The 14,273-nt window shown below is 45.6% G+C and overlaps 1 protein-coding gene and 1 pseudogene across 1 annotated transcript in view; one reads left to right on the top strand and one right to left on the bottom strand.

The window, feature by feature from the left end:
- Window positions 1-14,273, top strand: part of LOC124719894 (alpha-mannosidase 2) — a 784,015-nt gene that overhangs the window by 332,122 nt on the left and 437,620 nt on the right. The gene's annotated exons all lie outside the window — the stretch shown is intronic.
- LOC124720624 lies at window positions 2,636-2,753 on the bottom strand (annotated as a pseudogene).

Below are 14,273 nucleotides of genomic sequence, written 5' to 3' on the forward strand. Positions count from 1 at the left end.
TTGGTGATCCCTTGATGCCTCAGAACATGTCCTACCAACCGGTCCCTTCTTCTTGTCAAGTTGTACCACAAACTCCTCTTCTCCCCAATTCTATTCAATACCTCCTCATTAGTTATGTGATCTACCCATCTAATCTTCAGCATTCTTCTGTAGCACCACATTTCGAAAGCTTCTATTCTCTTCTTGTCCAAACTATTTATTGTCCATGTTTCACTTCCATACATGGCTACACTCCATACAAATACTTTCAGAAACGACTTCCTGACACTTAAATCTATACTCGATGTTAACAAATTTCTCTTCTTCAGAAACGCTTTCCTTCCATTGCCAGTCTACATTTTATATCCTCTCTACTTCGACCATCATCAGTTATTTTGCTCCCCAAATAGCAAAACTCCTTTACTACTTTAAGTGTCTCATTTCCTAATCTAATTCCCTCAGCATCACCCGACTTAATTCGAGTACATTCCATTATCCTCGTTTTGCATTTGTTGATGTTCATCTTATATCCTCCTTTCAAGACACTGTCCATTCCGTTCAACTGCTGTTCCAAGTACTTTGCTGCCTCTTAAAGATTAAGGAAAGGCAAACCTACGTTTCTAGCATTTGTAGACTTAGAGAAAGCTTTTGACAATGTTGACTGGAATACTCTCTTTCCAATTCTAAAGGTGGCAGGAGTAAAACACAGGGAGTGAAAGGCTATTTACAATTAGTACAGAAAACAGATGGCAGAGTCGAGGGGCATGAAAGGGAAGCAGTGATTGGGAAGGGAGTGAGACAGGGTTGTAGCCTCTCCCCGATGCTACAATTCTGGGTAGTTTTATGCAATAATCGATTGTTACCATCCTTTTGTAAGCATTACAGTTTATTTCATCAATGAAGTGAAGACGTTTCTCTCTGTGATCTGCAAAACGACTTTCTCGATAAAATTGTTGAAGCATACGTGAAAGCAGGTTCGATTGTGGAAACACGTGAAACTTTCGGGGTCTAGTGTCCGGACAGAATACTGCCAGCAAAGAGAGCAATACAGAGTCTGTATAAAAATTGGCGCATCTAAGGATCTGTGCAAAATGTAAAACGACAAAGAATTTTCCTCCAGTTCGTGCACTAAAAGTTCTTGCATAATTCGCCGAAGAATTATTCAGAGCTCGGAGAAGTCTACCATTAAATTGGCCCAAGCGTCGCATGTAACTAGGAGCTGCCGGCGGATGTCTTAATTTGATGCCGTATCGTGTGACGGTTGTGCAGCAATTACTGGAGTATAACAGTCAGAAATGTGCACGTTACTGCACCTGGCTTCTGAATAACAGCGTGGATGGTTCGTTAGACACTTTCCATTTCATTATGAGTGACGACACATAGTTTCGTCTTTCCGGTCCTCTCAACTTTCAGAACACGACATACTGGATAACGGAGATCCCTAACATTTTGTGTCAACAACCACACCATGTAAAAAAAAAAAAAAAAAAAAAAAAAAAAACACACCTCACTGAATATGAAAGACAAGACTGCTTCTTCCAGCAAGATGGGACAACACGCCACGTGTCAAAGTATCCCTGGAATGAATCCATGGTGTCTTCACTGGCCGGCCGCTGTGGCCGAGCGGTTCTCGGCGCTGCAGTCTGGAACCGTGCGACCGCTACGGCCGCAGGTTCGAATCCTCCCTCCGGTGTGATGTCCTTAGGTTAGTTAAGTTTAAGAAGTTCTAAGTTCTAGGGGACTGATGACAGAAGTTAAGTCCCATAGTGCTCAGAGCCATTTGTCTTCACCGGTTACGAACTGTCTGCAAACATTTGGGCCACAACGCTCGTCGGATATCGGATCTAACAAGATGTGATTTTTTGTGTGTGTGTAGGGGGGGGGGGGAGGGGAGGGGGGGAAACACTTGAAACAAAGCCACACTCATTACAGAAACTGAAAGACAACATCAACCGTGAAATGCCCGCCGTCGATATCCGAACTTTACGCTGTGTGTATCTAAACAGGCGTAGACGTGCACAAATATGTATAAATTTTGCAGGGAGTCAAAAATTCTGAAACTTTGTGGTAAAGTACTATGGCACCAGCGGAATGGCCTTGTCGTAGTGAATACACCCCTTCCCTTCAGATCACCGAAGTTAAGCGCTGTTGGGCGTGGCTGGCACCGGGATGGGTGACCATCCGGGCCGCCATGCGCTGTTGCCATTTTTCGCGGTGCACTCAGCCTCGTAATGCCAAGTGAGGAGTTACTGGACCGATTAGAAGTGGCTCCGGTCTCAGAAAACCATCATAATGACCGGGAGACCGGCGTGCTGGTCACACGCCCCTTCAATCCGCATTCTCAGTTGAGGATGATACGGCGGTCGGATGGTCCTGATGGGCCACTTGTGGCCTGAAGATGGAGTGCTTACAATGGGACCAAATTGCTGAGGTCATTCGTCCCTAGCCTTACTAAAGCACTCCGTCTTCAGGCCACGAGTGTCCTACCGGGACCATCCGACCGCCGTGTCATCCTCATCGAGGATGCGGATAGGAGGGGTGTGGGGTCAGCACGCCGCTATTCCTGTCGTTATGATGGTATTCTTGACCGAAGCCACTACTATCCAGTGGAGTAGCTCCTCAGCTGGCATCACGAGGCTGAGTGCACCCCGAAAAATGGCAACAGCGCACGGCGGTCTGGGTGGTCACCCATCCCGGTGCCAGCCACGCCCGACAGCGCTTAACTTCGGTGGTCTCACGGGAACCGGTGTATCCACTGCGGCAAGGCCGTTGCCGGTCCCTAGCCTTGCACACTACTTAATCTAACTTACGCTATGGAAAACACAAAACCCATACCTGAGAGAGGACTCCAACCTTCGCCAGCTGGGTGAGTGGGGGCGGGGGAGGGGAAGGCTTGGGGGGGGGGGCTTCCATACATGTACAAGGGCTATCCACAAAGTACATTACGTTTTGGAATTAAAAATAAGTAAAGTATTGGAAATTTTTTTATTATATACAGATGAAAGCCACACTTAAATACTACTTTTCTACATAGTTGCCATTTAAATTAAGGCACTTATCGTAGCGATGGACGAGCTCGGAAATTCCTTCGTCGTAAAATTCGGTCGCCTGCGCCTTCAACCACGTGGTTACCTCTTCTTGAAGCTGTGCGTCGTCATCAAAACGCTGCATAGCCAACCACTTCTTCATTGCTGGGAATAAGTGGAAGTCGCTCGGTGCCAGGTCGGGACTGTACGGCGGATGAGGAAACGACTCCCACTTGAAAGATTCGAGTACTTCACGAGTGGCATTTGCCGTGTGGGCCCGGGCGCTGTCGTGGATCGGCAAGATCTTTGAGTCCAACTTTCCCCTGCGCTTGTTTTGTATTGCTCTTCTGAAGTTGTGCAGAGTTTGGCAATACCTTTGAGAGTTTATTGTAGTGCCTCTTTCCAGGAAATCCACAGAAATCACACCTTTTCTGTCCCAAAAGACAGTCGCCATCACCTTCCTTGCCGACATTGTCTGCATGCATTTCTTGGGTTTTGGGGGGGAATTTGTGTGTCCCCACTGCATTGACTGCAATTTTGTCTCGCAGTTCACATGCTTAACCAATGTTTCGTCACCAGTAACGATGCGATCGAGTAATGAGTCGCCATCTTTCTCGTAAGCTGTTTCACGACAACACCCGGGCCCACACGGCAAATGCCACTCGTGAAGTTCTCGAATCTTTTAAATGGGAGTTGTTTCCTCATCCGCCGTACAGTCCCGACCTGGCACCGAGCGACTTCCACTTATTCCCAGCAATGAAGAAGTGGTTGGCTGTGCAGCGTTTTGATGACGACGCACAGCTTCGAGAAGAGGTAACCACGTGGTTGAAGGCGCAGGCGGCCGAATTTTACGACGAAGGAATTTCCGAGCTCGGCCATCGCTACGATACGTGCCTTAGTTTAAATGGCAAATATGTAGAAAAGTAGTATTTAAGTGTGGCTTTCATCTGTATATAATAAAAAAAAATTCCAATACTTTATTTATTTTTAATTCCAAAACGTAATGTACTTTGTGGATAGCCCTCGTATTTTTCACTGTAGTTTCGACTGTGAATAAATGGTAAGTCCATTTCAGGTCTTCATTCTGTAATTTCACTGCATTTCCTTGTTTTATCTGCGCCAACCTGTAGAAAAAGATTCAGTGTTCTGATGGCAGTGGCGTCTCCTTCTAAGTCATGCCAACCGCTTCAATCGAGACGAGAGTCGCGGCAGTTCCGTGGTGGTAGTCGCGCGTAGCAGTGAAGCGGCCAGTGGCAGGGACACGTGACCGGGCGTGTACGTGGCGTGCAGTGGGCGCCGGCGCGGCGGTGTCAGTTTAAAGCTCGGCGCGTGCAGCTCCCGCGGTCCGTATGCAAATCTGCCGGGCTTTGTGTGCGGCCGGCACAAAGCGTGGATTGAGCGGCCGTTAATTGATTCCGCTGGATAATTAATTAGCAGCGGTATTTCACCGCCGCCGGCTGCCCGCCTGCTCTGAAGCGGGGGTGGATGGCGTCGATACCTGCGTTCGCGTCGCCTGCAGGGCCCGTGTAGAGACGAGACTCAGCTCACAGAGTCTGTCGACGGCGGCAACGGGCAACCCACCTGCTGAGGGGGTTGGGAGAATGCGCGACCCTGTACGGCAGTGGCACGCCGGCGTGCTTCGTATGAAGTTTGTGTTGTGGGTTGGCAGGAGAGCCAACGCCGGGTTACTAGAGGAGGCCGAAAGGCACGCGTTTTAGCTCACGCAGGCTGGCGTCAGGTCTGGAACAGGACAAGGAAATTAGACTTTAGAAAAAACGGACGTAGCTGGTGGAATACTTAACTTTAATCCATTAATGGTGAACGTCACCGAGCGAGGTGGCGCAGTGGTTAAACACTGGACTCGCATTCGGGAGGACGACGGTTCAATCCCGCGTCCGGCCATCCTGATTTAAGTTTTCCGTGATTTCCCTAAATCGCTCCAGGCAAATGCCGGGATGGTTCCTTTCAAAGGCACGGCCGACTTCCTTCCCCGTCCTTCCCTAATCCGATGAGACCGATGACCACGCTGTCTGGTCTCCTCCCCTAAAAAAAAATTTAAAAAATGGTGAACGTCGGTCTTGACGGTACATTATTACAGTATCAATAGTAACTGGTAACAGCGCCTTGCTAGGTCGTAGCAAATGACGTAGCTGAAGGCTATGCTAACTATCGTCTCGGCAAATGAGAGCGTATTTTGTCAGTGAACCTTCGCTAGCAAAGTCGGTTGTACAACTGGGGCGAGTGCTAGGAAGTCTCTCTAGACCTGCCGTGTGGCGGCGCTCGGTCTGCAATCACTGATAGTGGCGACACGCGGGTCCGACGTATACTAACGGACCGCGGCCGATTTTAAGGCTACCACCTAGCAAGTGTGGTGTCTGGCGGTGACACCACAGTTTGCACTGACGGTATATGGTAGCAACGCCTTCAGTCACTTACGTTTATAATTTACTAGCGTTTTTCCCGCAGCTTCGCCCGTATTCGTATTTGACGCATATATTCCATACTTCTACTCCTCCTCCGCCGCTCCCACTGCTCATACATTCCCACCCCCTCCCCCTACTCTATCCATCCCCTCCTCCATCTCTCTCTGACCGTCTCGTCCATCACCTTGTCAATATCCTCCCCCTCCCTGCCCCCTCCCCCTCTGTCCACGATAAAGCAGATTGCTTCTATTTCCACCCAACAAATGTCCCATTCAGGACAGCCTATCTAGCAGGGCCTGGAAGAACAGAGATAGTATCTGTCTCTTCTCGTATTGGACCTAGGAGGCTATAAATCCCACAGTGCTGGCACTTGTTGAGTGAGTTAAATTGGCTGCAATTGATCCCAGAGCTTGGGAGGATATCCTGGGCGATGGACACACACACACACACACACACACACACACACACACACACACACACATATATATATATATATATATATATATATATATATACAGGGTGTTACAAAAATGTACGGCCAAACTTTCAGGAAACATTCCTCACACACAAATAAAGGAAAGATGTTATGTGGACATGTGTCCGGAAACGCTTAATTTCCATGCTAGAGCTCATTTTAGTTTCGTCAGTATGTACTGTACTTCCTCGATTCACCGCCAGTTGGCCCAATTGAAGGAAGGTAATGTTGACTTCGGTGTTTGTGTTGACATGCGACTCATTGCTCTACAGTACTAGCATTGTTGGTGATGTCTTGTTGGGCCCCATGTTCTTCCACCTACGCTCAATGGAGCACGTTATCATGGTTTCATACGGGATACTCTACCTGTGCTGCTAGAACATGTGCCTTTACAAGTACGACACAACATGTGGTTCCTGCACGATGGAGCTCCTGCACATTTCAGACGAAGTGTTCGTACGCTTCTTAACAACAGATTCGGTGACCGACGGATTGGTAGAGGCGGACCAATTCCGTGGCCTCCACGCTCTCCTGACCCCAACCCTCTTGACTTTCATTTATGGGGGCATTTGAAAGCTCTTGTCTACGCAACCCCGGTACCAAATGTAGAGACTCTTCGTGCTCGTATTGTGGACGGCTGTGATAAAATATGCCATTCTCCAGGGCTGCATCAGCGCATCAGGGATTCCGTGCGACGGAGGGTGGATGCACGTATCCTCGCTAACGGAGGACATTTTGAACATTTCCTGTAACAAAGCGTTTGAAGTCACGCTGGTACGTTCTGTTGCTGTGTGTTTCCATTCCATCATTAATATGATTTGAAGAGAGGTAATAAAATGGGCTCTAACATGGAAAGTAAGAGTTTCCGGACACATGTCCACAAAACATATTTTCTTTCTTTGTGTCTGAGGAATGTTTCCTGAAAGTTTGGCCGTACCTTTCTGTAACACCCTATATATATATATATATATATATCCGAAATAAGCCTCAGTGAACATCCGATGTCATCCACAAGGCCATTTATGTAAATTGTGAATAGCAACGATTCTACGACACTCCCCTGCGGCACACCTGAAATCACTCTTACTTCGGAAGACTTCTCTCCCTTGAGAATGACATTCTGTTATCTAGGAATTCTTCAATCCAATCACACAATCGGTCTCATTGTCCATATGCTCTTATTTTGTTCATTAAACGACTGTTTGGAACTGTATCAAACGCCTTGCGGAAGTCAAGAAACACGGCATCTACCTGGGAACCCGTGTCTATGGCCCTCTGAATCTCGTGGACGAATAGCACGAGCTGCGTTTCACACGACCGTCTTTTTCGAAACCCGTGCTGATTCGTACAGAGTAGATTTCTAGTCTCCAGAAAAGTCATTATACTCCAACCTGAATGGGAAATGGTGAAGTGGGCAATAACTTGTTCTTCAGTGCCTGCAAGGACCATTTGTAAGCAGCCTGTTTGTTTGTATGTTGGCAGCGCTACAGACTGTCTTAATATGGCTGAAAGGACTCTGCGCCCTCGGCAGGAGATTCTGTGGTTGGACGGAGTAGCAGTTTGCGAGTGGATAGAGAAGTGTATGTACATGATATTCTTAGTGGAGACACTGTGTTGGTAGGACATGCATTGTAAAATGAGATGAAATGATGTGTTTGTAAGAAAGTACTCAAGGAAATGTATGGTGATGGATGTTTGGTTGGTAATGTTTTGGCAGTGGAAGTATTGTCAACTATATAATTTTTGGAACTGAATGTCCTATGAACGAGATAAAATATTCTAAGTACATTGGCTGCTCTTCAACAAGATCTTCCTTTCGCTAACTATATTCCTTTTACTAGTTAGAGTCTAGAGTAGTTAGAATATTTTTTTAGCTGGCTGTAATTGCTAGTTGCTGTAGTTTGTGTTATGCAGTTTTTGTGTGAGGTAAGTGGCTTATGAAAAAGAATGTGGTTTGCACTGTTGGGATTCGTGATTGAAATGAGTTTAGGCAATTAACAGAGTTCCAGGTAGTTTCATATTGTATAGCATATGTATAGCAGTCACAATGGGTTGGGCTTGTATGTTGTGGGTAATAAATGAATAGGTTGTGTTTGAGTTTCTTTGTCAGGGAAAATTCTGTAGATCGGTCTTTAATGAAAGAATAATTAAGGAAATAGTTTCACATTGACGAATTGCGACAAAAGACACAAGTTGCTTGGGACAATTTATCACTGCTTCTTCCAGCACACGATATACAGGTGCCATCCCAGACTTCATGCTGTGGGCATTCATCAGTTTCAACTCCGGTCACATTTGGTGCTTTTGCAGGGTGCGCGTTACAAAGCATAGGTATTTTCCCGGTGTTAGTGCTATTTCTTCGACTGGAAGGTGATGTGATTTTTCAACAGGATAATGCACGCCCACATCTGGCCACTGCTTCACAATGTGCTCTTCGTGGTATGTAACAGCCCTGGCGATCAAGATCACCAGATCTCTTGTTAGTGGAACATGTGTGACGGATGTGATGAAGCGGAAACTTATTCGTTCTCCAGGGCCTGCAGGAACCACTCCGAACTGCAACAAAAGGCGCAAGATTCTGGGGACAATCAATCGCATGGTTCCGATTCGCCGCCTTTGTCATTGTTTGCATCGGATAATTCACGCTAGCACTGTTGCCAGAGAGGGGCTAGACTGTCTAAAATGCGACCGTTTGACCACCCTTTACTGGGAAATTTGTGTTTCATTTGGTCTGAATTTGCTTATAATATCATCCTACAAAGGTGGACTACATGTCACCTCACTCGTCAATATAATGATGTTGCCCTCGAGGGTGTAGCACTTTCCTCCCCGTGGTGTATTTAATATTCTTTTCCTAAGCGGCGTAGCTTCTGCTTGAGCCTCCTTTGTAAGAAGGCGAACAAGACGGCGCCAGTGGGTACGCCGTAAGGATGCGTTTTCTCCTAGCCAGGCTCTTAGGCTGGAGGCAGACCCGTAGCGGCTGCTTACTTGTTGCACGCAGGCGCGGGCTTACCGTATCCGGGCCGCGCCCCGGGGGAAATGTTGGCAGCCCTGCCTCTATAGTGCCGGCGCCTTGTTACTCCACCGCCGCTCCTGGCCTCAACACGAGAACGTAGCGCGAGAGACCCGAAATTCGGCCACTCGGTCAACCACATCGCGATGCTAACAGCACATCCTTACACAATTTCGTCCCTCGTGCATATTTTCGGTAGAAAACTGGCGTAAAAGCGAGTCAGTTTAGCAGTATTGTAACCACATTTTTCTACAAGATCTTTGTTAAATATAGCGTAGCTGTTCTCCTCATTTAGTGTTGTGGGTGGGGTTTGTGGTGAGTACTCTAGTTGGATTCCGGGTAAAATCATAATTTTTTTATTTGCTAATTTTGATACGCCAAATAATGCTGTAGTATACACTGTTTCGTGAACAATCGTACAACTATAATTTCTGAGCGTCCGAACGTAACCATCTCACCATGCTGCATTTTAAAAGTTTTGGAACGATCGTTATTTTGTTCCGTTTTTCGTCTCTCCATTGTTGCTTCAAAATGTATGCCATGTTTTCACTTGGTGTGCATCTACTTCCGCATCTACATCTACACTCCGCAAATCACCGTGAGGTGCATGGCAGAAGGTACGACCCATTGTACAGTATTAGGGTTTCTTCCCGTTCCATTCACGTATGGAGCGCGGGAAGAATAATTGTTCGAATGCTTCTGTGCGTGCAGTAATTATTCTGATCTTATCCTCATGACGCGTGTGTGAGTGATACGTAGGGGGTTGTAGTATATCCTTAGAGTAATCATTAAAATCCGGTTCTTGAAAATTTGTCAATGGACTTTCTCGGGATAGTTTATGTCTATCTTCAAGCGTCTTCCAGTTCAGTTCCTTCAGTATCTCTGTGACACTCCCCCATCGATTAAACAAACTTGTGACCATTCTGGCTGCCCTCCTCTATATACTTTCAATACCCCTGTTAGGCCGATCTGGTACAGGTCCCACACACTTGAGCAGTATTCGAGAACCGGTCGCACGAGTGATTTCTAAGCAATATCCTTTGTAGACTGACTGCTCTTCCAGAGTATTCTACGAATAAACCGAAGACTACCACCTGTTTTACGCACGAGTGAGCCTATCTGATCATTCCATTTCGTATCTGTACAAAGTGTTACACCTAGGTAGTTGTATGAGTTGGTCAATTCCAACAGGGACTCATTGATATTACAGGATACTACGTTTTTTCGTTTTGTGAAGTGCAAAATTTTACATTTCAGAACATTTACAGCAAGTTGCCAATCTGAAATCTTACCAAGACCTGACTGAATATTTATGGAGCTTCTCTCAGTATTTCATTATAGATAAGTGCATCACCCGCAAAAAGCCTGATGTAGCTATTAATATTCTCTGCAACGTTGCGCCCGGGGTAGCCCCGCGGTGTTAGGCGCCTTGTCACGGCCCGCGCGAAACCCCTCGTCTGAGGTTCGAGTCCTCCCTCGGGCTTGGGTGTGTGTGTTGTCTCTAGCGTAAGTTAGTTTAAGTTAGATTAAGTAGGACCGGTGACCTCACCAGTTTGGTCGCATAAGACCTTACCACAAATTTCCAAATTTTTTCCAGGTCTTTAATATATAACATGAATAGCAAGAATCACAACAAACTTCCGTGGGGCACACCCAAAATTTCTTCTATATCTGACGATGACTCTCCATCCAAGATGACATGCTGTGTCCTCCTAACCAAAAAGTCACTCACAAATTTCTCTTGTTACATCCTATGATCAGTTTGGATTCCGCAGAAATGTTGGAACACGTGAGGCAATACTGACCCTACGACTCATCTTAGAAAATAGATTAAGACAAGGCAAACCTACGTTTCTAGCATTTGTGGACTTACAGAAAGCTTTTGAAAATGTTGACTGGAATACTCTCTTTCAAATTCTAAAGGTGGCAGGGATAAAATACAGGGAGCGAAAGGCTATTTACAATTTGTACAGAAACCAGATGGCAGTTATAAGAGTCAAGGGGTATCAAAGGGAAGCAGTGGTTGGGAAGGGAGTGAGACAGGGTTGTAGCCTCTCCCCGATGTTATTCAATCTGTATACTGAGCAAGCAGTAAAGGAAACAAAAGAAAAATGCGGAGTAGGTATTAAAGTCCATGGACAAGAAATAAAAACGTTGACATTCGCCGATGACATTGTAACTCTGTCAGAGACAGCAAAGGACTTGGAAGAGCAGTTGAACGGAATGGACAGTGTCTTAAAAGGAGGATATAAGATGAACATCAGCAAAGGCAAAACGAGGATAATGGAACGTAGTCGAATTAAATCGGGTAATGCTGATGGAATTAGATTAGGAAATGAGACGCTTAAAGTAGTAAAGGAGTTTTGCTATTTGGGGAGCAAAATAACTGATGATGGTCGAAGTAGAGAGGATATAAAATGTAGACTGGCAATGGCAAGGAAAGAGCTTCTGAAGAAGAGAAATTTGTTAACAGCGAGTATAGATTTAAGTGTCAGGAAGTCGTTTCTGAAAGTATTTGTATGGAGTGTAGCCATGTGTGGAAGCAAAACGTGGACGATAAATAGTTTGGATAAGAAGAGAATAGAAGCTTTCGACATGTGGTGCTACAGAAGAATGCTGAAGATTAGGTGGGTAGATCAGATAACTAATGAGGAGGTATTGAATAGAATAGGGGAGAAGAGGAGTTTGTGGTACAACTTGACAAGAAGAAGGGACCAGTTGGTAGGACATGTTCTGAGGCATCAAGCGATCGCCAATGTAGCATTGGAGGGCAGCGTGGAGGTAAAAATCACAGAGGGAGACCAAGAGATGAATACACTAAACAGATTCAGAAGGATGTAGTTTGCAGTAGGTACTGGGAGATGAAGAAGCTTGCACAGGATAGAGTAGCATGGAGAGCTGCATCAAACCAGTCTCTGGACTGAAGACCACAACAACAACAACAACAACACATCCTATGATCGTACTTTTGACAATAAGCATCGGTACGGTTCTGAGTCAAATGCTTTTCCGAAATCAAGGAACACTGCATCTACCTGGTTGCTTTGATCCAAAGCTTTCAGTACGTCATGTGAGAAAAGTACGAGTTGGGTTTCCCATGATCCATGTTCTCGAAAACCATTCTGGCTGGCATTAAGGAGGCCATTCTGTTTCAGAAACTTCATTATGTTTGAGCTCGGAATATGTACTAAGATTCTACATTGAATCGATGTCGAAGACATTAGACGGTAATTTTATGGATCACTTCTACTAGCCTTGTTGTAGACAGGTGTGACCCGTGCTTTTTTCCAAGAACTTGGCACGGTTTCTTGTCCGAGGGCTCCACAATAGATTATAGTTGGAAGAGCGGCTAACTCAGCCGCAAGTCCAATATAGAATCTGACACGGATCTGGAGCTTTGTTCGATTTTAACGATTTCAGCTGTTTCTCCACACCGCTGACACTAATACCTATTTCACTCATCTTTTCAGTGTTACGAGGATGAAATCTGGTCAGTTCTCCTGGGTTTTCCTTTGTGAAGGAACATTTCTTGCCGGCCTGTGTGACCGAGGGGTTCTAGGCGCTTCAGTCTGGAGCCGCGTGACCGCTACGGTCGCAGGTTCGAATCCTGCCTCGGGTATGGATGTGTGTGATGTCCTTAGGTTAGTTAGGTTTAAGTAGTTCTAAGTTCTAGGGGACTGTTGACCTCAGATGTTAAGTCCCATAGTGCTCAGAGCCATTTGAACCATTTGAACATTTGAAAACGGAGTTGACCATTTGTGTTTTTGGTTTGCTACCCTGAATTTCAGCTCCTGTCTCATACACTAGGGACTGGACGCTAATTTTGGTGCCACTAAAAGTCTTTGCATATGACTTGAATGTCATTTGACGATTTTCTGCTACGGTAGTCACTGAAGGCATCACGCATTGCTCTCTTGACAGCCAGACGCGTTTCGTTCAGCATTTCTCTATTTGTAGCCCTACCTGTTACGCAGTAATCTCAGTTTTCTCAGAAGTTTCTGTACAGTGACTGTATACCACGTAGAGGTTCCCTCCTATTACGAACTGTTCTACTGGGTACATACGTATCCAGTGCATGGTCCAATTGACGTCATTCTACCAGTGGTTTTATGTCTACAGAGGTTTGAAAGTTTAACTTCTATTATAATCACCCTGTACATAAGTTCATCTTGTTCTTCTTCTTTACAAACTTCACTTAAAACTGAGCCCATCTTAAAGTATTAATGTGTCTGTAACAAATTTTTTTGTTACTTAGCACGAAAACTACAGGCCTAAGGAATTCTTAAAGTTAGCAGATGTGTTCGAATTCGGCTGCAGATCCGCATTATTGTAAGAAATACATCTCTGAGGCCGCCGTTCGACCACCACTGATTTACACTAAGATCATTAGGAAGCGTGGGCATACTGGATGTTTAATGCTTCAATAGCTGCTATATTTCAGTGTCTTTACATGTGTACATTGGAGTCATATATGGGAAGCACTTCAAGGATATTCTTGCAGTACGTGTCTGGAATATAATCTCAATAAAATATATTTGCTCATGTGTGAAAAATATATATGATTTTTCACATAGTCTGTTTTGAAAATCTCCTGTGTAGATTCTTACAGACCAGATAGCTTCATACCGACAACGCTGTTTTCAGTTGTCGTCAAAATTCTCTAATATAACAGTGATACACCAGGCATGTAGCCTACATACAGTGAGGTAACAAAAGTGGTGGGATAGCGACAAACACATATACAGGGCTATTACAAATGACTGAAGCGATTTCATAAATTCACTGTAGCTCCATTCATTGACATATGGTCACGACACACTACAGATACGTAGAAAAACTCATAAACTTTTGTTCGGCTGAAGCCACACTTCAGGTTTCTGCCGCAAGAGCGCTCGAGAGCGCAGTGAGACAAAATGGCGACGGGAGCCGAGAAAGCGTATGTCGTGCTTGAAATGCACTCACATCAGTCAGTCATAACAGTGCAACGACACTTCAGGACGAAGTTCAACAAAGATCCACCAACTGCTAACTCCAGTCGACGATGGTATGCGCAGTTTAAAGCTTCAGGATGCCTCTGTAAGGGGAAATCAACGGGTCGGCCTGCAGTGAGCGAAGAAACGGTTGAACGCGTGCGGGCAAGTTTCACGCGTAGCCCGCGGAAGTCGACGAATAAAGCAAGCAGGGAGCTAACCGTACCACAGCCGACGGTTTGGAATATCTTACGGAAAAGGCTAAAGCAGAAGCCTTACCGTTTACAATTGCTACAAGCCCTGACACCCGATGACAAAGTCAAACGCTTTGAATTTTCGGCGCGGTTGCAACAGCTCATGGAAGAGGATGCGTTCAGTGCGAAACTT

Source organism: Schistocerca piceifrons, chromosome 11 (genome assembly GCF_021461385.2).
Source record: "Schistocerca piceifrons isolate TAMUIC-IGC-003096 chromosome 11, iqSchPice1.1, whole genome shotgun sequence".
Taxonomy (NCBI): domain Eukaryota; kingdom Metazoa; phylum Arthropoda; class Insecta; order Orthoptera; family Acrididae; genus Schistocerca; species Schistocerca piceifrons.